This window comes from Ranitomeya variabilis, chromosome 2 (genome assembly GCF_051348905.1).
Source record: "Ranitomeya variabilis isolate aRanVar5 chromosome 2, aRanVar5.hap1, whole genome shotgun sequence".
NCBI classification, from domain to species: domain Eukaryota; kingdom Metazoa; phylum Chordata; class Amphibia; order Anura; family Dendrobatidae; genus Ranitomeya; species Ranitomeya variabilis.
The window spans coordinates 545,133,619-545,157,278 of record NC_135233.1 but is presented as its reverse complement, the minus strand read 5'-3'; positions in this window follow the sequence as shown (position 1 = coordinate 545,157,278).

The window sequence follows — 23,660 nt, the reverse complement described above, 5'->3', positions numbered from 1 at the left end:
TGTGTAAAACAACACAATGTAGGTGGCAGAAATTGGCTGGCTGATATACGACAAACTAACAGGACTGTAGTATATCCACTTTGTGAGAATTTGAATCTCCCTTTTTTGGGGGGAGACTGAACTAAAACTCAGGCCCATTGTATAAAACAACACAATGTAAGTGGCAGAAATTGGCTGGCTGATATACGACAAACTAACAGGACTGTAGTATATCCACTTTGTGAGAATTAGAATCTCCTTTTTTGGGGGGAGACTGAACCAAAACTCAGGCCCAGTGTATAAAACAACACAATGTAAGTGGCAGAAAGTTTCTGGCTAATATACGACAAACTAACAGGACTGTAGTATATCCACTTAGTGAGAATTTGAATCTCCCTTTTTTGGGGGGGACACTGAACCAAAACTCAGGCCCATTGTATAAAACAACACAATGTAAGTGGCAGAACGTGGCTGGCTGATATACAACAAACTAACAGGACTGTAGAATATCCACTGTGTGAGAATTTAAATCTCCCTTTTTTTGAGGGGAGACTGAACCAAAACTCAGGCCCAGTGTATAAAACAACACAATGTAAGTGGCAGAAAGTGGCTGGCTGATATACGACAAACTAAAAGGACTGTAGTATATCCACTTTGTGAGAATTTGAATCTCCCTTTTTTGGGGGGAGATTGAACCAAAACTCAGGCCCAGTGTATAAAACAACACTATGTAAGTGGCAGAAAGTGGCTGGCTGATATACGACAAACTAACAGGACTGTAGTATATCCACTTTGTGAGAATTTGAATCTCCTTTTTTTGGTGGGAGACTGAACCAAAACTCAGGCCCAGTGTATAAAACACTATGTAAGTGGCAGAAAGTGGCTGGCTGATAAACTACAAACTAACAGGACTGTGGTATATCCACTTTGTGAGAATTTGAATCTCCCTTTTTTGGGGGGGAGACTGAACCAAAACTCAGGCCCATTGTATGAAACAACACAATGTAGGTGGGAGAAAGTGGCTGGCTGATATACGACAAACTAACAGGACTGTAGTATATCCACTTTGTGGGAATCTGAATCTCCCTTTTGTGGAGGGGAGACTGAACCAAAACTCAGGCCCAGTGTATAAAACAACACAATGTAAGTGGCAGAATGTGGCTGGCTGATATACGACAAACTAACAGGACTGTAGTATATCCACTTTGTGAGAATCTGAATCTCCCCTTTTTTGGGGGGACATTGAACCAAAACTCACACCCAGTGTATAAAACTACACAATGTAAGTGGCAGAAAGTGGCTGGCTGATATACGACAAACGAAAGGACTGTAGTATATCCACTTTGTGAGAATTTGAATCTCCCTTTTTTTGGGAGACTGAACCAAAACTCAGGCCCAGTGTATAAAACAACACAATGTAAGTGGCAGAAAGTGTCTGGCTGATATACGACAATCTAACAGGACTGTAGTATATCCACTTTGTGAGAATTTGAATCTCCCTTTTTTGGGGGGGAGACTGAACCAAAACTCAGGCCCAGTGTATAAAACAACACAATGTATGTGGCAGAAAGTGGCTGGCTGATATACGACAATCTAACAGGACTGTAGTATATCCACTTTGTGAGAATTTGAATCTCCCTTTTTTGGGGGGAGACTGAACCAAAACTCAGGCCCAGTGTATAAAACAGCACAATGTATGTGGCAGAAAGTGGCTGGCTGATATACGACAAACTAACAGGACTCAAGTATATCCACTTTGTGAGGATTTGAATCTCCCTTTTTTTTGGGGGGGAGACTGAACCGAAACTCAGGCCCACTGTATAAAACAACACAATGTAAGTGGCAGAAAGTGGCTGGCTGATATAAGACAAACTAACAGGACTGTAGTATATCCACTTTGTGAGAATTTGAATCTCCCTTTTTTGGGGGGCAGACTGAACCAAAACTCAGGCCCAGTGTATAAAACAACACAATGTAAGTGGTAGAAAGTGGCTGGCTGATATAAGACAAACTAACAGGACTGTAGTATATCCACTTTGTGAGAATTTGAATCTCCTTTTTTGGTGGGAGACTGAACCAAAACTCAGGCCCAGTGTATAAAACAACACAATGTAAGTGGCAGAATGTGGCTGGCTGATATACGACAAACTAACAGGACTGTAGTATATCCACTTTGTGAGAATCTGAATCTCCCCTTTTTTGGGGGGACATTGAACCAAAACTCACACCCAGTGTATAAAACTACACAATGTAAGTGGCAGAAAGTGGCTGGCTGATATACGACAATCTAACAGGACTGTAGTATATCCACTTTGTGAGAATTTGAATCTCCCTTTTTTGGGGGGAGACTGAACCAAAACTCAGGCCCAGTGTATAAAACAACACAATGTAAGTGGCAGAAAGTGGCTGGCTGATATGCGACAAACTAACAGGACTGTAGTATATGAACTTTGTGGGAATTTGAATCTCCCTTTTTTTGGGGGGGAGATTGAACCAAAACTCAGGCCCAGTGTATAAAACAACACAATGTAAGTGGCAGAATGTGGCTGGCTGATATACGACAAACTAACAGGACTATAGTATATCCACTTTGTGAGAATCTGAATCTCCCTTTTTTGGGGGGAGACTGAACCAAAACTCAGGCCCAGTGTATAAAACAACACAATGTAAGTGGCAGAAAGTGGCTGGCTGATATAAGACAAACGAAAGGACTGTAGTATATCCACTTTGTGAGAATTTGAATCTCCCTTTTTTTGGGAGACTGAACCAAAACTCAGGCCCAGTGTATAAAACAACACAATGTAAGTGGCAGAAAGTGGCTGGCTGATATACGACAATCTAACAGGACTGTAGTATATCCACTTTGTGAGAATTTGAATCTCCCTTTTTTGGGGGGGAGACTGAACCAAAACTCAGGCCCAGTGTATAAAACAACACAATGTATGTGGCAGAAAGTGGCTGGCTGATATACGGCAAACTAACAGAACTGTACTATATCCACTTTGTGAGAATTAGAATCTCCCTTTTTTTGGGAGAGACTGAACCAAAACTCATGCCCAGTGTATAAAACAACACAATGTAAGTGGCAGAAAGTGGCTGGCTGATATAAGACAAACGAAAGGACTGTAGTATATCCACTTTGTGAGAATTTGAATCTCCCTTTTTTTGGGAGACTGAACCAAAACTCAGGCCCAGTGTATAAAACAACACAATGTAAGTGGCAGAAAGTGGCTGGCTGATATACGACAATCTAACAGGACTGTAGTATATCCACTTTGTGAGAATTTGAATCTCCCTTTTTTGGGGGGGAGACTGAACCAAAACTCAGGCCCAGTGTATAAAACAAAACAGTGTAAGTGGCAGAAAGTGGCTGGCTGATATACGACAATCTAACAAAACTGTATTATATCCACTTTGTGAGAATTAGAATCTCTCTTTTTTTGGGGGAGACTGAACCAAAACTCAGGCCCAGTGTATAAAACAGCACAATGTATGTGGCAGAAAGTGGCTGGCTGATATACGACAAACTAACAGGACTCAAGTATATCCACTTTGTGAGGATTTGAATCTCCCTTTTTTAGGGGGGAGACTGAACCGAAACTCAGGCCCACTGTATAAAACAACACAATGTAAGTGGCAGAAAGTGGCTGGCTGATATACGACAAACTGACAGAACTGTAGTATATTCACTTTATGAGAATTTGAATCTCCCTTTTTTGGGGGTAGACTGAACTAAAACTCAGGCCCAGTGTATAAAACAACACAATGTATGTGGCAGAATGTGGCTGGCTGATATACGACAAACTAACAGGACTGTAGTATATCCACTTTGTGAGAATTTGAATCTCCCTTTTTTGGGGGGGAAATTGAACCAAAACTCAAGCCCAGTGTATAAAACAACACAATGTAAGTGGCAGAAAGTGGCTGGCTGATATACGACAATCTAACAGGACTGTAGTATATCCACTTTGTGAGAATTTGAATCTCCCATTTTTGGGGGGGACACTGAACCAAAACTCAGGCCCAGTGTATAAAACAAAACAGTTTAAGTGGCAGAAAGTGGCTGGCTGATATACGACAATCTATCAGGACTGAAGTATATCAACTTTGTGAGAATATGAATCTCCCTTTTTTGGGGGGGAGACTGAACCAAAACTCAGGCACAGTGTATAAAACAACACAATGTATGTGGCAGAAAGTGGCTGGATGATATACGACAAACTAACAGAACTGTATTATATCCACTTTGTGAGGATTTGAATCTCCCTTTTATTGGGGGGAGACTGAACCGAAACTCAGGCCCACTGTATAAAACAACACAATGTAAGTGGCAGAACGTGGCTAACTGATATACGACAAACTGAAAGGACAGTAGTATATTCACTTTGTGAGAATTTGAATCTCCCTTTTTTTTGGGAGACTGAACCAAAACTCAGGCCCAGTGTATAAAACAACACAATGTAAGTGGCAGAAAGTGGCTGGCTGATATACGACAATCTAACAGGACTGTAGTATATCCACTTTGTGAGAATTTGAATCTCCCTTTTTTGGGGGGGAGACTGAACCAAAACTCAGGCCCAGTGTATAAAACAACACAATGTATGTGGCAGAAAGTGGCTGGCTGATATACGGCAAACTAACAGAACTGTACTATATCCACTTTGTGAGAATTAGAATCTCCCTTTTTTTGGGAGAGACTGAACCAAAACTCATGCCCAGTGTATAAAACAACACAATGTAAGTGGCAGAAAGTGGCTGGCTGATATAAGACAAACGAAAGGACTGTAGTATATCCACTTTGTGAGAATTTGAATCTCCCTTTTTTTGGGAGACTGAACCAAAACTCAGGCCCAGTGTATAAAACAACACAATGTAAGTGGCAGAAAGTGGCTGGCTGATATACGACAATCTAACAGGACTGTAGTATATCCACTTTGTGAGAATTTGAATCTCCCTTTTTTGGGGGGGAGACTGAACCAAAACTCAGGCCCAGTGTATAAAACAAAACAGTGTAAGTGGCAGAAAGTGGCTGGCTGATATACGACAATCTAACAAAACTGTATTATATCCACTTTGTGAGAATTAGAATCTCTCTTTTTTTGGGGGAGACTGAACCAAAACTCAGGCCCAGTGTATAAAACAGCACAATGTATGTGGCAGAAAGTGGCTGGCTGATATACGACAAACTAACAGGACTCAAGTATATCCACTTTGTGAGGATTTGAATCTCCCTTTTTTAGGGGGGAGACTGAACCGAAACTCAGGCCCACTGTATAAAACAACACAATGTAAGTGGCAGAAAGTGGCTGGCTGATATACGACAAACTGACAGAACTGTAGTATATTCACTTTATGAGAATTTGAATCTCCCTTTTTTGGGGGTAGACTGAACTAAAACTCAGGCCCAGTGTATAAAACAACACAATGTATGTGGCAGAATGTGGCTGGCTGATATACGACAATCTAACAGGACTGTAGTATATCCACTTTGTGAGAATTTGAATCTCCCATTTTTGGGGGGGACACTGAACCAAAACTCAGGCCCAGTGTATAAAACAAAACAGTTTAAGTGGCAGAAAGTGGCTGGCTGATATACGACAATCTATCAGGACTGAAGTATATCAACTTTGTGAGAATATGAATCTCCCTTTTTTGGGGGGGAGACTGAACCAAAACTCAGGCACAGTGTATAAAACAACACAATGTATGTGGCAGAAAGTGGCTGGATGATATACGACAAACTAACAGAACTGTATTATATCCACTTTGTGAGGATTTGAATCTCCCTTTTATTGGGGGGAGACTGAACCGAAACTCAGGCCCACTGTATAAAACAACACAATGTAAGTGGCAGAACGTGGCTAACTGATATACGACAAACTGAAAGGACAGTAGTATATTCACTTTGTGAGAATTTGAATCTCCCTTTTTTTTGGGAGACTGAACCAAAACTCAGGCCCAGTGTATAAAACAACACAATGTAAGTGGCAGAAAGTGGCTGGCTGATATACGACAATCTAACAGGACTGTAGTATATCCACTTTGTGAGAATATGAATCTCCCTTTTTTTGGTGGGAGACTGAACCAAAACTCAGGCACAGTGTATAAAACAACACAATGTAAGTGGCAGAAAGTGGCTGGCTGATATACGACAAACTAACAGGACTGTAGTATATCCATTTTGTGAGAATTTGAATCTCCCCTTTTTGGGGGTGAGACGGAACCAAAACTCAGGCCCAGTGTATAAAACAACACAATGTAAGTGGCAGAAAGTGGCTGGCTGATATACAACAAACTAACAGGACTGTAGAATATCCACTTTGTGAGAATTTAAATCTCCCTTTTTTTGGGGGGAGACTAAACCAAAACTCAGGCCAAGTGTACAAAACAACACAATGTCAGTGGCAGAAAGTAGCTGGCTGATATACGACAAACTAACAGGACTGTAGTATATGCACTTTCTGAGAATTTGAATCTATCTTTTTTGGGGGGGAGAGTGAAACAAAACTCAGGACCAGTGTATAAAACAACACAATGTAAGTGGCAGAAAGTGGCTGGCTGATATACAACAAACTAACTAAACTGTAGAATATCCACTTTGTGAGAATTTAAATCTCCCTTTTTTGGGGGGAGACTAAACCAAAACTCAGGCCCAGTGTATAAAACAACACAATGTAAGTGGCAGAAAGTGGCTGGCTGATATAGTACAAACTAACAGGACTGTAGTGTATCCAATTTGTGAGCTTTTGAATCTACCTTTTTTTGGGGGGGAGAGTGAACGAAAACTCAGGCCCAGTGTATAAAACAACACAATGTAAGTGGCAGAAAGTGGCTGGCTGATATATGACAAACTAACTAGACTGTAGAATATCCACTTTGTGAGAATTTAAATCTCCCTTTTTTGGGGGGAGACTGAACCACAACTCAGGCCCAGTGTATAAAACAACACAATGTAAGTGGCAGAAAGTGGCTGGCTGATAGACGACAAACCAGCAGGACTGTAGTATATTCACTTTGTTAGAATTTGAATCTCCCTTTTTTGGGGGGGGGGAGACTGAACCAAAACTCAGGCCCAGTGTATAAAACAACACAATGTAAGTGGCAGAAAGTGGCTGGCTGATATACGACAAACTAACAGTACTGCAGTGTATCCACTTTGTGAGAATTTGAATCTCCCTTATTTTGGGGGAGACTGTACCAAAACTCAGGCCCAGTGTGTAAAACAACACAATGTAGGTGGCAGAAATTGGCTGGCTGATATACGACAAACTAACAGGACTGTAGTATATCCACTTTGTGAGAATTTGAATCTCCCTTTTTTGGGGGGAGACTGAACCAAAACTCAGGCCCATTGTATAAAACAACACAATGTAAGTGGCAGAAATTGGCTGGCTGATATACGACAAACTAACAGGACTGTAGTATATCCACTTTGTGAGAATTAGAATCTCCTTTTTTGGGGGGAGACTGAACCAAAACTCAGGCCCAGTGTATAAAACAACACAATGTAAGTGGCAGAAAGTTTCTGGCTGATATACGACAAACTAACAGGACTGAAGTATATCCACTTTGTGAGGATTTGAATCTCACTTTTTTTGGGGGGAGACTGAACCAAAACTCAGGCCCAGTGTATAAAACAATACAATGTAAGTGGCAGAAAGTGTCTGGCTGATATACGACAAACTAACAGGACTGTAGTATATTAACTTTGTGAGAATTTGAATCTCCCTTTTTTGGGGGGCAGACTGAACCAAAACTCAAGCCCAGTGTATAAAAAAAACACAATGTAAGTGGCAGAAAGTGGCTGGCTGATATACCACAAACTAACAGGACTGAAGTATATCCACTTTGTGAGGATTTGAATCTCACTTATTTTGGGGGGAGACTGAACCAAAACTCAGGCCCAGTGTATAAAACAACACAATGTAAGTGGCAGAAAGTGGCTGGCTGATATAGTACAAACTAACAGGACTGTAGTGTATCCAATTTGTGAGCTTTTGAATCTACCTTTTTTTTGGGGGGGAGAGTGAACGAAAACTCAGGCCCAGTGTATAAAACAACACAATGTAAGTGGCAGAAAGTGGCTGGCTGATATACGACAAACTAACTAAACTGTAGAATATCCACTTTGTGAGAATTTAAATCTCCCTTTTTTGGGGGGAGACTGAACCACAACTCAGGCCCAGTGTATAAAACAACACAATGTAAGTGGCAGAAAGTGGCTGGCTGATAGACGACAAACCAGCAGGACTGTAGTATATCCACTTTGTTAGAATTTGAATCTCCCTTTTTTTGGGGGGGGAGACTGAACCAAAACTCAGGCCCAGTGTATAAAACAACACAATGTAAGTGGCAGAAAGTGGCTGGCTGATATACGACAAACTAACAGTACTGCAGTGTATCCACTTTGTGAGAATTTGAATCTCCCTTATTTTGGGGGAGACTGTACCAAAACTCAGGCCCAGTGTGTAAAACAACACAATGTAGGTGGCAGAAATTGGCTGGCTGATATACGACAAACTAACAGGACTGTAGTATATGCACTTTGTGAGAATTTGAATCTCCCTTTTTTGGGGGGAGACTGAACCAAAACTCAGCCCCATTGTATAAAACAACACAATGTAAGTGGCAGAAATTGGCTGGCTGATATACGACAAACTAACAGGACTGTAGTATATACGCTTTGTGAAAATTGGAATCTCCTTTTTTGGGGGGAGACTGAACCAAAACTCAGGCCCAGTGTATAAAACAACACAATGTAAGTGGCAGAAAGTTTCTGGCTGATATACGACAAACTAACAGGACTGAAGTATATCCACTTTGTGAGGATTTGAATCTCACTTTTTTTGGGGGGAGACTGAACCAAAACTCAGGCCCAGTGTATAAAACAACACAATGTAAGTGGCAGAAAGTGTCTGGCTGATATACGACAAACTAACAGGACTGTAGTATATTAACTTTGTGAGAATTTGAATCTCCCTTTTTTGGGGGGCAGACTAAACCAAAACTCAAGCCCAGTGTATAAAAAAAAACACAATGTAAGTGGCAGAAAGTGGCTGGCTGATATACGACAAACTAACAGGACTGAAGTATATCCACTTTGTGAGGATTTGAATCTCACTTTTTTTGGGGGGAGACTGAACCAAAACTCAGGCCCAGTGTATAAAACAACACAATGTAAGTTGCAGAAAGTGGCTGGCTGATATAGTACAAACTAACAGGACTGTAGTATATCCACTTTATGAGCTTTTGAATCTACCTTTTTTGGGGGGGAAACTGAACCAAAACTCAGGCCCAGTGCATAAAACAACACAATGTAAGTGGCAGAAAGTGGCTGGCTGATATACGACAAACTAACAGGACTGTAGTATATCCACTTTCTGAGAATTTGAATCTACCTTTTTTGGAAGGGAAACTGAACCAAAACTCAAGCCCAGTGTATAAAACAACACAATGTAAGTGGCAGAAAGTGGCTGGCTGATATACGACAAACTAATAGGACTGTAGTATATCCAATTTGTGAGCTTTTGAATCTATCTTTTTTGGGGGGAGACTAAACCAAAACTCAGGCCAAGTGTATAAAACAACACAATGTCAGTGGCAGAAAGTAGCTGGCTGATATACGACAAACTAACCGGACTGTAGTATATTAACTTTGTGAGAATTTGAATCTCCCTTTTTTGGGGGGAGACTGAACCAAAACTCAAGCCCAGTGTATAAAAAAAACACAATGTAAGTGGCAGAAAGTGGCTGGCTGATATAGTACAAACTAACAGGACTGTAGTATATCCAATTTGTGAGCTTTTGAATCTACCTTTTTTTGGGGGGGAGAGTGAACGAAAACTCAGGCCCAGTGTATAAAACAACACAATGTAAGTGGCAGAAAGTGGCTGGCTGATATACGACAAACTAACAGGACTGTAGTATATCCACTTTGTGAGAATTTGAATCTCCCTTTTTTGGTGGGAGACTGAACTAAAACTCAGGCCCATTGTATAAAACAACACAATGTAAGTGGCAGAAATTGGCTGGCTGATATACGACAAACTAACAGGACTGTAGTATATCCACTTTGTGAGAATTAGAATCTCCTTTTTTGGGGGGAGACTGAACCAAAACTCAGGCCCAGTGTATAAAACAACACAATGTAAGTGGCAGAAAGTTTCTGGCTGATATACGACAAACTAACAGGACTGTAGTATATCCACTTAGTGAGAATTTGAATCTCCCTTTTTTGGGGGGGACACTGAACCAAAACTCAGGCCCATTGTATAAAACAACACAATGTAAGTGGCAGAAAGTGGCTGGCTGATATACAACAAACTAACAGGACTGTAGAATATCCACTGTGTGAGAATTTAAATCTCCCTTTTTTTGAGGGGAGACTGAACCAAAACTCAGGCCCAGTGTATAAAACAACACAATGTAAGTGGCAGAAAGTGGCTGGCTGATATACGACAAACTAAAAGGACTGTAGTATATCCACTTTGTGAGAATTTGAATCTCCCTTTTTTTGGGGGAGATTGAACCAAAACTCAGGCCCAGTGTATAAAACAACACTATGTAAGTGGCAGAAAGTGGCTGGCTGATATACGACAAACTAACAGGACTGTAGTATATCCACTTTGTGAGAATTTGAATCTCCTTTTTTTGGTGGGAGACTGAACCAAAACTCAGGCCCAGTGTATAAAACACTATGTAAGTGGCAGAAAGTGGCTGGCTGATATACGACAAACTAACAGGACTCAAGTATGTCCACTTTGTGAGGATTTGAATCTCCCTTTTTTTGGGGGGGGGAGACTGAACCGAAACTCAGGCCCACTGTATAAAACAACACAATGTAAGTGGCAGAAAGTGGCTGGCTGATATAAGACAAACTAACAGGACTGTAGTATATCCACTTTGTGAGAATTTGAATCTCCCTTTTTTGGGGGGCAGACTGAACCAAAACTCAGGCCCAGTGTATAAAACAACACAATGTAAGTGGTAGAAAGTGGCTGGCTGATATAAGACAAACTAACAGGACTGTAGTATATCCACTTTGTGAGAATTTGAATCTCCTTTTTTGGTGGGAGACTGAACCAAAACTCAGGCCCAGTGTATAAAACAACACAATGTAAGTGGCAGAATGTGGCTGGCTGATATACGACAAACTAACAGGACTGTAGTATATCCACTTTGTGAGAATCTGAATCTCCCCTTTTTTGGGGGGACATTGAACCAAAACTCACACCCAGTGTATAAAACTACACAATGTAAGTGGCAGAAAGTGGCTGGCTGATATACGACAATCTAACAGGACTGTAGTATATCCACTTTGTGAGAATCTGAATCTCCCTTTTTTGGGGGGAGACTGAACCAAAACTCAGGCCCAGTGTATAAAACAACACAATGTAAGTGGCAGAAAGTGGCTGGCTGATATAAGACAAACGAAAGGACTGTAGTATATCCACTTTGTGAGAATTTGAATCTCCCTTTTTTTGGGAGACTGAACCAAAACTCAGGCCCAGTGTATAAAACAACACAATGTAAGTGGCAGAAAGTGGCTGGCTGATATACGACAATCTAACAGGACTGTAGTATATCCACTTTGTGAGAATTTGAATCTCCCTTTTTTGGGGAGGAGACTGAACCAAAACTCAGGCCCAGTGTATAAAACAACACAATGTATGTGGCAGAAAGTGGCTGGCTGATATACGGCAAACTAACAGAACTGTATTATATCCACTTTGTGAGAATTAGAATCTCCCTTTTTTTGGGAGAGACTGAACCAAAACTCATGCCCAGTATATAAAACAACACAAAGTAAGTGGCAGAAAGTGGCTGGCTGATATACGACAACCTAACAGGACTGTAGTATATCCACTTTGTGAGAATTTGAATCTCCCCTTTTTGGGGGGGACACTGAACCAAAACTCAGGCCCAGTGTATAAAACAAAACAGTGTAAGTGGCAGAAAGTGGCTGGCTGATATACGACAAAATAACAGGACTGTAGTATATCCACTTTGTGAGAATTTGAATCTCCCTTTTTTTGGGGGGAGACTGAACCAAAACTCAGGCCCAGTGTATAAAACAACACAATGTATGTGGCAGAAAGTGGCTGGCTGATATACGACAAACTAACAAGACTGTATTATATCCACTTTGTGAGAATTAGAATCTCTCTTTTTTTGGGGGAGACTGAACCAAAACTCAGGCCCAGTGTATAAAACAGCACAATGTATGTGGCAGAAAGTGGCTGGCTGATATACGACAAACTAACAGGACTCAAGTATATCCACTTTGTGAGGATTTGAATCTCCCTTTTTTAGGGGGGAGACTGAACCGAAACTCAGGCCCACTGTATAAAACAACACAATGTAAGTGGCAGAAAGTGGCTGGCTGATATACGACAAACTGACAGAACTGTAGTATATTCACTTTATGAGAATTTGAATCTCCCTTTTTTGGGGGGAGACTGAACTAAAACTCAGGCCCAGTGTATAAAACAACACAATGTATGTGGCAGAATGTGGCTGGCTGATATACGACAAACTAACAGGACTGTAGTATATCCACTTTGTGAGAATTTGAATCTCCCTTTTTTGGGGGGGAAATTGAACCAAAACTCAAGCCCAGTGTATAAAACAACACAATGTAAGTGGCAGAAAGTGGCTGGCTGATATACGACAATCTAACAGGACTGTAGTATATCCACTTTGTGAGAATTTGAATCTCTCATTTTTGGGGGGGACACTGAACCAAAACTCAGGCCCAGTGTATAAAACAAAACAGTTTAAGTGGCAGAAAGTGGCTGGCTGATATACGACAATCTATCAGGACTGAAGTATATCAACTTTGTAAGAACATGAATCTCCCTTTTTTTGGGGGGAGACTGAACCAAAACTCAGGCACAGTGTATAAAACAACACAATGTATGTAGCAGAAAGTGGCTGGATGATATACGACAAACTAACAGAACTGTATTATATCCACTTTGTGAGGATTTGAATCTCCCTTTTATTGGGGGGAGACTGAACCGAAACTCAGGCCCACTGTATAAAACAACACAATGTAAGTGGCAGAACGTGGCTAACTGATATACGACAAACTGAAAGGACAGTAGTATATTCACTTTGTGAAAATTTGAATCTCCCTTTTTTTTGGGAGACTGAACCAAAACTCAGGCCCAGTGTATAAAACAACACAATGTAAGTGGCAGAAAGTGGCTGGCTGATATACGACAATCTAACAGGACTGTAGTATATCCACTTTGTGAGAATATGAATCTCCCTTTTTTTGGTGGGAGACTGAACCAAAACTCAGGCACAGTGTATAAAACAACACAATGTAAGTGGCAGAAAGTGGCTGGCTGATATACGACAATCTAACAGGACTGTAGTATATCCACTTTATGAGAATTTGAATCTCCCTTTTTTTGGGGGGATACTGAACCAAAACTCAAGCCCAGTGTAAAAAACAACACAATGTAAGTGGCAGAAAGTGGCTGGCTGATATAAGACAAACTAACAGGACTGTAGTATATCCACTTTGTGAGAATTTGAATCTCCCCTTTTTGGGGGGGAAATTGAACCAAAACTCAAGCCCAGTGTATAAAACAACACAATGTAAGTGGCAGAAAGTGGCTGGCTGATATACGACAATCTAACAGGACTGTAGTATATCCACTTTGTGAGAATTTGAATCTCTCATTTTTGGGGGGGACACTGAACCAAAACTCAGGTCCAGTGTATAAAACAAAACAGTTTAAGTGGCAGAAAGTGGCTGGCTGATATACGACAATCTATCAGGACTGAAGTATATCAACTTTGTGAGAATATGAATCTCCCTTTTTTTGGGGGGAGACTGAACCAAAACTCAGGCACAGTGTATAAAACAACACAATGTATGTGGCAGAAAGTGGCTGGATGATATACGACAAACTAACAGAACTGTATTATATCCACTTTGTGAGGATTTGAATCTCCCTTTTATTGGGGGGAGACTGAACCGAAACTCAGGCCCACTGTATAAAACAACACAATGTAAGTGGCAGAACGTGGCTAACTGATATACGACAAACTGAAAGGACAGTAGTATATTCACTTTGTGAGAATTTGAATCTCCCTTTTTTTTGGGAGACTGAACCAAAACTCAGGCCCAGTGTATAAAACAACACAATGTAAGTGGCAGAAAGTGGCTGGCTGATATACGACAAACTAACAGTACTGCAGTGTATCCACTTTGTGAGAATTTGAATCTCCCTTATTTTGGGGGAGACTGTACCAAAACTCAGGCCCAGTGTGTAAAACAACACAATGTAGGTGGCAGAAATTGGCTGGCTGATATACGACAAACTAACAGGACTGTAGTATATCCACTTTGTGAGAATTTGAATCTCCCTTTTTTGGGGGGAGACTGAACCAAAACTCAGGCCCATTGTATAAAACAACACAATGTAAGTGGCAGAAATTGGCTGGCTGATATACGACAAACTAACAGGACTGTAGTATATCCACTTTGTGAGAATTAGAATCTCCTTTTTTGGGGGGAGACTGAACCAAAACTCAGGCCCAGTGTATAAAACAACACAATGTAAGTGGTAGAAAGTTTCTGGCTGATATACGACAAACTAACAGGACTGAAGTATATCCACTTTGTGAGGATTTGAATCTCACTTTTTTTGGGGGGAGACTGAACCAAAACTCAGGCCCAGTGTATAAAACAATACAATGTAAGTGGCAGAAAGTGTCTGGCTGATATACGACAAACTAACAGGACTGTAGTATATTAACTTTGTGAGAATTTGAATCTCCCTTTTTTGGGGGGCAGACTGAACCAAAACTCAAGCCCAGTGTATAAAAAAAACACAATGTAAGTGGCAGAAAGTGGCTGGCTGATATACCACAAACTAACAGGACTGAAGTATATCCACTTTGTGAGGATTTGAATCTCACTTATTTTGGGGGGAGACTGAACCAAAACTCAGGCCCAGTGTATAAAACAACACAATGTAAGTGGCAGAAAGTGGCTGGCTGATATAGTACAAACTAACAGGACTGTAGTGTATCCAATTTGTGAGCTTTTGAATCTACCTTTTTTTTGGGGGGGAGAGTGAACGAAATCTCAGGCCCAGTGTATAAAACAACACAATGTAAGTGGCAGAAAGTGGCTGGCTGATATACGACAAACTAACTAAACTGTAGAATATCCACTTTGTGAGAATTTAAATCTCCCTTTTTTGGGGGGAGACTGAACCACAACTCAGGCCCAGTGTATAAAACAACACAATGTAAGTGGCAGAAAGTGGCTGGCTGATAGACGACAAACCAGCAGGACTGTAGTATATCCACTTTGTTAGAATTTGAATCTCCCTTTTTTGGGGGGGGGAGACTGAACCAAAACTCAGGCCCAGTGTATAAAACAACACAATGTAAGTGGCAGAAAGTGGCTGGCTGATATACGACAAACTAACAGTACTGCAGTGTATCCACTTTGTGAGAATTTGAATCTCCCTTATTTTGGGGGAGACTGTACCAAAACTCAGGCCCAGTGTGTAAAACAACACAATGTAGGTGGCAGAAATTGGCTGGCTGATATACGACAAACTAACAGGACTGTAGTATATCCACTTTGTGAGAATTTGAATCTCCCTTTTTTGGGGGGAGACTGAACCAAAACTCAGGCCCATTGTATAAAACAACACAATGTAAGTGGCAGAAATTGGCTGGCTGATATACGACAAACTAACAGGACTGTAGTATATCCACTTTGTGAAAATTAGAATCTCCTTTTTTGGGGGGAGACTGAACCAAAACTCAGGCCCAGTGTATAAAACAACACAATGTAAGTGGCAGAAAGTTTCTGGCTGATATACGACAAACTAACAGGACTGAAGTATATCCACTTTGTGAGGATTTGAATCTCACTTTTTTTGGGGGGAGACTGAACCAAAACTCAGGCCCAGTGTATAAAACAATACAATGTAAGTGGCAGAAAGTGTCTGGCTGATATACGACAAACTAACAGGACTGTAGTATATTAACTTTGTGAGAATTTGAATCTCCCTTTTTTGGGGGGCAGACTAAACCAAAACTCAAGCCCAGTGTATAAAAAAAACACAATGTAAGTGGCAGAAAGTGGCTGGCTGATATACGACAAACTAACAGGACTGAAGTATATCCACTTTGTGAGGATTTGAATCTCACTTTTTTTGGGGGGAGACTGAACCAAAACTCAGGCCCAGTGTATAAAACAACACAATGTAAGTTGCAGAAAGTGGCTGGCTGATATAGTACAAACTAACAGGACTGTAGTATATCCACTTTATGAGCTTTTGAATCTACCTTTTTTGGGGGGGAAACTGAACCAAAACTCAGGCCCAGTGCATAAAACAACACAATGTAAGTGGCAGAAAGTGGCTGGCTGATATACGACAAACTAACAGGACTGTAGTATATCCACTTTCTGAGAATTTGAATCTACCTTTTTTGGAAGGGAAACTGAACCAAAACTCAAGCCCAGTGTATAAAACAACACAATGTAAGTGGCAGAAAGTGGCTGGCTGATATACGACAAACTAATAGGACTGTAGTATATCCAATTTGTGTGCTTTGGAATCTATCTTTTTTGGGGGGAGACTAAACCAAAACTCAGGCCAAGTGTATAAAACAACACAATGTCAGTGGCAGAAAGTAGCTGGCTGATATACGACAAACTAACCGGACTGTAGTATATTAACTTTGTGAGAATTTGAATCTCCCTTTTTTGGGGGGAGACTGAACCAAAACTCAAGCCCAGTGTATAAAAAAAACACAATGTAAGTGGCAGAAAGTGGCTGGCTGATATAGTACAAACTAACAGGACTGTAGTATATCCAATTTGTGAGCTTTTGAATCTACCTTTTTTTGGGGGGGAGAGTGAACGAAAACTCAGGCCCAGTGTATAAAACAACACAATGTAAGTGGCAGAAAGTGGCTGGCTGATATACGACAAACTAACAGGACTGTAGTGTATCCACTTTGTGAGAATTTGAATCTCCCTTTTTTGGTGGGAGACTGAACTAAAACTCAGGCCCATTGTATAAAACAACACAATGTAAGTGGCAGAAATTGGCTGGCTGATATACGACAAACTAACAGGACTGTAGTATATCCACTTTGTGAGAATTAGAATCTCCTTTTTTGGGGGGAGACTGAACCAAAACTCAGGCCCAGTGTATAAAACAACACAATGTAAGTGGCAGAAAGTTTCTGGCTGATATACGACAAACTAACAGGACTGTAGTATATCCACTTAGTGAGAATTTGAATCTCCCTTTTTTGGGGGGGACACTGAACCAAAACTCAGGCCCATTGTATAAAACAACACAATGTAAGTGGCAGAAAGTGGCTGGCTGATATACAACAAACTAACAGGACTGTAGAATATCCACTGTGTGAGAATTTAAATCTCCCTTTTTTTGAGGGGAGACTGAACCAAAACTCAGGCCCAGTGTATAAAACAACACAATGTAAGTGGCAGAAAGTGGCTGGCTGATATACGACAAACTAAAAGGACTGTAGTATATCCACTTTGTGAGAATTTGAATCTCCCTTTTTTTGGGGGAGATTGAACCAAAACTCAGGCCCAGTGTATAAAACAACACTATGTAAGTGGCAGAAAGTGGCTGGCTGATATACGACAAACTAACAGGACTGTAGTATATCCACTTTGTGAGAATTTGAATCTCCTTTTTTTGGTGGGAGACTGAACCAAAACTCAGGCCCAGTGTATAAAACACTATGTAAGTGGCAGAAAGTGGCTGGCTGATATACGACAAACTAACAGGACTCAAGTATATCCACTTTGTGAGGATTTGAATCTCCCTTTTTTTGGGGGGGGGAGACTGAACCGAAACTCAGGCCCACTGTATAAAACAACACAATGTAAGTGGCAGAAAGTGGCTGGCTGATATAAGACAAACTAACAGGACTGTAGTATATCCACTTTGTGAGAATTTGAATCTCCCTTTTTTGGGGGGCAGACTGAACCAAAACTCAGGCCCAGTGTATAAAACAACACAATGTAAGTGGTAGAAAGTGGCTGGCTGATATAAGACAAACTAACAGGACTGTAGTATATCCACTTTGTGAGAATTTGAATCTCCTTTTTTGGTGGGAGACTGAACCAAAACTCAGGCCCAGTGTATAAAACAACACAATGTAAGTGGCAGAATGTGGCTGGCTGATATACGACAAACTAACAGGACTGTAGTATATCCACTTTGTGAGAATCTGAATCTCCCCTTTTTTGGGGGGACATTGAACCAAAACTCACACCCAGTGTATAAAACTACACAATGTAAGTGGCAGAAAGTGGCTGGCTGATATACGACAATCTAACAGGACTGTAGTTTATCCACTTTGTGAGAATCTGAATCTACCTTTTTTGGGGGGAGACTGAACCAAAACTCAGGCCCAGTGTATAAAACAACACAATGTAAGTGGCAGAAAGTGGCTGGCTGATATAAGACAAACGAAAGGACTGTAGTATATCCACTTTGTGAGAATTTGAATCTCCCTTTTTTTGGGAGACTGAACCAAAACTCAGGCCCAGTGTATAAAACAACACAATGTAAGTGGCAGAAAGTGGCTGGCTGATATACGACAATCTAACAGGACTGTAGTATATCCACTTTGTGAGAATTTGAATCTCCCTTTTTTGGGGGGAGACTGAACCAAAACTCAGGCCCATTGTATAAAACAACACAATGTAAGTGGCAGAAATTGGCTGGCTGATATACGACAAACTAACAGGACTGTAGTATATCCACTTTGTGAGAATTAGAATCTCCTTTTTTGGGGGGAGACTGAACCAAAACTCAGGCCCAGTGTATAAAACAACACAATGTAAGTGGTAGAAAGTTTCTGGCTGATATACGACAAACTAACAGGACTGAAGTATATCCACTTTGTGAGGATTTGAATCTCACTTTTTTTGGGGGGAGACTGAACCAAAACTCAGGCCCAGTGTATAAAACAATACAATGTAAGTGGCAGAAAGTGTCTGGCTGATATACGACAAACTAACAGGACTGTAGTATATTAACTTTGTGAGAATTTGAATCTCCCTTTTTTGGGGGGCAGACTGAACCAAAACTCAAGCCCAGTGTATAAAAAAAACACAATGTAAGTGGCAGAAAGTGGCTGGCTGATATACCACAAACTAACAGGACTGAAGTATATCCACTTTGTGAGGATTTGAATCTCACTTATTTTGGGGGGAGACTGAACCAAAACTCAGGCCCAGTGTATAAAACAACACAATGTAAGTGGCAGAAAGTGGCTGGCTGATATAGTACAAACTAACAGGACTGTAGTGTATCCAATTTGTGAGCTTTTGAATCTACCTTTTTTTTGGGGGGGAGAGTGAACGAAATCTCAGGCCCAGTGTATAAAACAACACAATGTAAGTGGCAGAAAGTGGCTGGCTGATATACGACAAACTAACTAAACTGTAGAATATCCACTTTGTGAGAATTTAAATCTCCCTTTTTTGGGGGGAGACTGAACCACAACTCAGGCCCAGTGTATAAAACAACACAATGTAAGTGGCAGAAAGTGGCTGGCTGATAGACGACAAACCAGCAGGACTGTAGTATATCCACTTTGTTAGAATTTGAATCTCCCTTTTTTGGGGGGGGGAGACTGAACCAAAACTCAGGCCCAGTGTATAAAACAACACAATGTAAGTGGCAGAAAGTGGCTGGCTGATATACGACAAACTAACAGTACTGCAGTGTATCCACTTTGTGAGAATTTGAATCTCCCTTATTTTGGGGGAGACTGTACCAAAACTCAGGCCCAGTGTGTAAAACAACACAATGTAGGTGGCAGAAATTGGCTGGCTGATATACGACAAACTAACAGGACTGTAGTATATCCACTTTGTGAGAATTTGAATCTCCCTTTTTTGGGGGGAGACTGAACCAAAACTCAGGCCCATTGTATAAAACAACACAATGTAAGTGGCAGAAATTGGCTGGCTGATATACGACAAACTAACAGGACTGTAGTATATCCACTTTGTGAAAATTAGAATCTCCTTTTTTGGGGGGAGACTGAACCAAAACTCAGGCCCAGTGTATAAAACAACACAATGTAAGTGGCAGAAAGTTTCTGGCTGATATACGACAAACTAACAGGACTGAAGTATATCCACTTTGTGAGGATTTGAATCTCACTTTTTTTGGGGGGAGACTGAACCAAAACTCAGGCCCAGTGTATAAAACAATACAATGTAAGTGGCAGAAAGTGTCTGGCTGATATACGACAAACTAACAGGACTGTAGTATATTAACTTTGTGAGAATTTGAATCTCCCTTTTTTGGGGGGCAGACTAAACCAAAACTCAAGCCCAGTGTATAAAAAAAACACAATGTAAGTGGCAGAAAGTGGCTGGCTGATATACGACAAACTAACAGGACTGAAGTATATCCACTTTGTGAGGATTTGAATCTCACTTTTTTTGGGGGGAGACTGAACCAAAACTCAGGCCCAGTGTATAAAACAACACAATGTAAGTTGCAGAAAGTGGCTGGCTGATATAGTACAAACTAACAGGACTGTAGTATATCCACTTTATGAGCTTTTGAATCTACCTTTTTTGGGGGGGAAACTGAACCAAAACTCAGGCCCAGTGCATAAAACAACACAATGTAAGTGGCAGAAAGTGGCTGGCTGATATACGACAAACTAACAGGACTGTAGTATATCCACTTTCTGAGAATTTGAATCTACCTTTTTTGGAAGGGAAACTGAACCAAAACTCAAGCCCAGTGTATAAAACAACACAATGTAAGTGGCAGAAAGTGGCTGGCTGATATACGACAAACTAATAGGACTGTAGTATATCCAATTTGTGAGCTTTTGAATCTATCTTTTTTGGGGGGAGACTAAACCAAAACTCAGGCCAAGTGTATAAAACAACACAATGTCAGTGGCAGAAAGTAGCTGGCTGATATACGACAAACTAACCGGACTGTAGTATATTAACTTTGTGAGAATTTGAATCTCCCTTTTTTGGGGGGAGACTGAACCAAAACTCAAGCCCAGTGTATAAAAAAAACACAATGTAAGTGGCAGAAAGTGGCTGGCTGATATAGTACAAACTAACAGGACTGTAGTATATCCAATTTGTGAGCTTTTGAATCTACCTTTTTTTGGGGGGGAGAGTGAACGAAAACTCAGGCCCAGTGTATAAAACAACACAATGTAAGTGGCAGAAAGTGGCTGGCTGATATACGACAAACTAACAGGACTGTAGTGTATCCACTTTGTGAGAATTTGAATCTCCCTTTTTTGGTGGGAGACTGAACTAAAACTCAGGCCCATTGTATAAAACAACACAATGTAAGTGGCAGAAATTGGCTGGCTGATATACGACAAACTAACAGGACTGTAGTATATCCACTTTGTGAGAATTAGAATCTCCTTTTTTGGGGGGAGACTGAACCAAAACTCAGGCTCAGTGTATAAAACAACACAATGTAAGTGGCAGAAAGTTTCTGGCTGATATACGACAAACTAACAGGACTGTAGTATATCCACTTAGTGAGAATTTGAATCTCCCTTTTTTGGGGGGGACACTGAACCAAAACTCAGGCCCATTGTATAAAACAACACAATGTAAGTGGCAGAAAGTGGCTGGCTGATATACAACAAACTAACAGGACTGTAGAATATCCACTGTGTGAGAATTTAAATCTCCCTTTTTTTGAGGGGAGACTGAACCAAAACTCAGGCCCAGTGTATAAAACAACACAATGTAAGTGGCAGAAAGTGGCTGGCTGATATACGACAAACTAAAAGGACTGTAGTATATCCACTTTGTGAGAATTTGAATCTCCCTTTTTTTGGGGGAGATTGAACCAAAACTCAGGCCCAGTGTATAAAACAACACTATGTAAGTGGCAGAAAGTGGCTGGCTGATATACGACAAACTAACAGGACTGTAGTATATCCACTTTGTGAGAATTTGAATCTCCTTTTTTTGGTGGGAGACTGAACCAAAACTCAGGCCCAGTGTATAAAACACTATGTAAGTGGCAGAAAGTGGCTGGCTGATATACGACAAACTAACAGGACTCAAGTATATCCACTTTGTGAGGATTTGAATCTCCCTTTTTTGGGGGGGGGGAGACTGAACCGAAACTCAGGCCCACTGTATAAAACAACACAATGTAAGTGGCAGAAAGTGGCTGGCTGATATAAGACAAACTAACAGGACTGTAGTATATCCACTTTGTGAGAATTTGAATCTCCCTTTTTTGGGGGGCAGACTGAACCAAAACTCAGGCCCAGTGTATAAAACAACACAATGTAAGTGGTAGAAAGTGGCTGGCTGATATAAGACAAACTAACAGGACTGTAGTATATCCACTTTGTGAGAATTTGAATCTCCTTTTTTGGTGGGAGACTGAACCAAAACTCAGGCCCAGTGTATAAAACAACACAATGTAAGTGGCAGAATGTGGCTGGCTGATATACGACAAACTAACAGGACTGTAGTATATCCACTTTGTGAGAATCTGAATCTCCCCTTTTTTGGGGGGACATTGAACCAAAACTCACACCCAGTGTATAAAACTACACAATGTAAGTGGCAGAAAGTGGCTGGCTGATATACGACAATCTAACAGGACTGTAGTTTATCCACTTTGTGAGAATCTGAATCTACCTTTTTTGGGGGGAGACTGAACCAAAACTCAGGCCCAGTGTATAAAACAACACAATGTAAGTGGCAGAAAGTGGCTGGCTGATATAAGACAAACGAAAGGACTGTAGTATATCCACTTTGTGAGAATTTGAATCTCCCTTTTTTTGGGAGACTGAACCAAAACTCAGGCCCAGTGTATAAAACAACACAATGTAAGTGGCAGAAAGTGGCTGGCTGATATACGACAATCTAACAGGACTGTAGTATATCCACTTTGTGAGAATTTGAATCTCCCTTTTTTGGGGAGGAGACTGAACCAAAACTCAGGCCCAGTGTATAAAACAACACAATGTATGTGGCAGAAAGTGGCTGGCTGATATACGGCAAACTAACAGAACTGTATTATATCCACTTTGTGAGAATTAGAATCTCCCTTTTTTTGGGAGAGACTGAACCAAAACTCATGCCCAGTATATAAAACAACACAAAGTAAGTGGCAGAAAGTGGCTGGCTGATATACGACAACCTAACAGGACTGTAGTATATCCACTTTGTGAGAATTTGAATCTCCCCTTTTTGGGGGGGGACACTGAACCAAAACTCAGGCCCAGTGTATAAAACAAAACAGTGTAAGTGGCAGAAAGTGGCTGGCTGATATACGACAAAATAACAGGACTGTAGTATATCCACTTTGTGAGAATTTGAATCTCCCTTTTTTTGGGGGGAGACTGAACCAAAACTCAGGCCCAGTGTATAAAACAACACAATGTATGTGGCAGAAAGTGGCTGGCTGATATACGACAAACTAACAAGACTGTATTATATCCACTTTGTGAGAATTAGAATCTCTCTTTTTTTGGGGGAGACTGAACCAAAACTCAGGCCCAGTGTATAAAACAGCACAATGTATGTGGCAGAAAGTGGCTGGCTGATATACGACAAACTAACAGGACTCAAGTATATCCACTTTGTGAGGATTTGAATCTCCCTTTTTTAGGGGGGA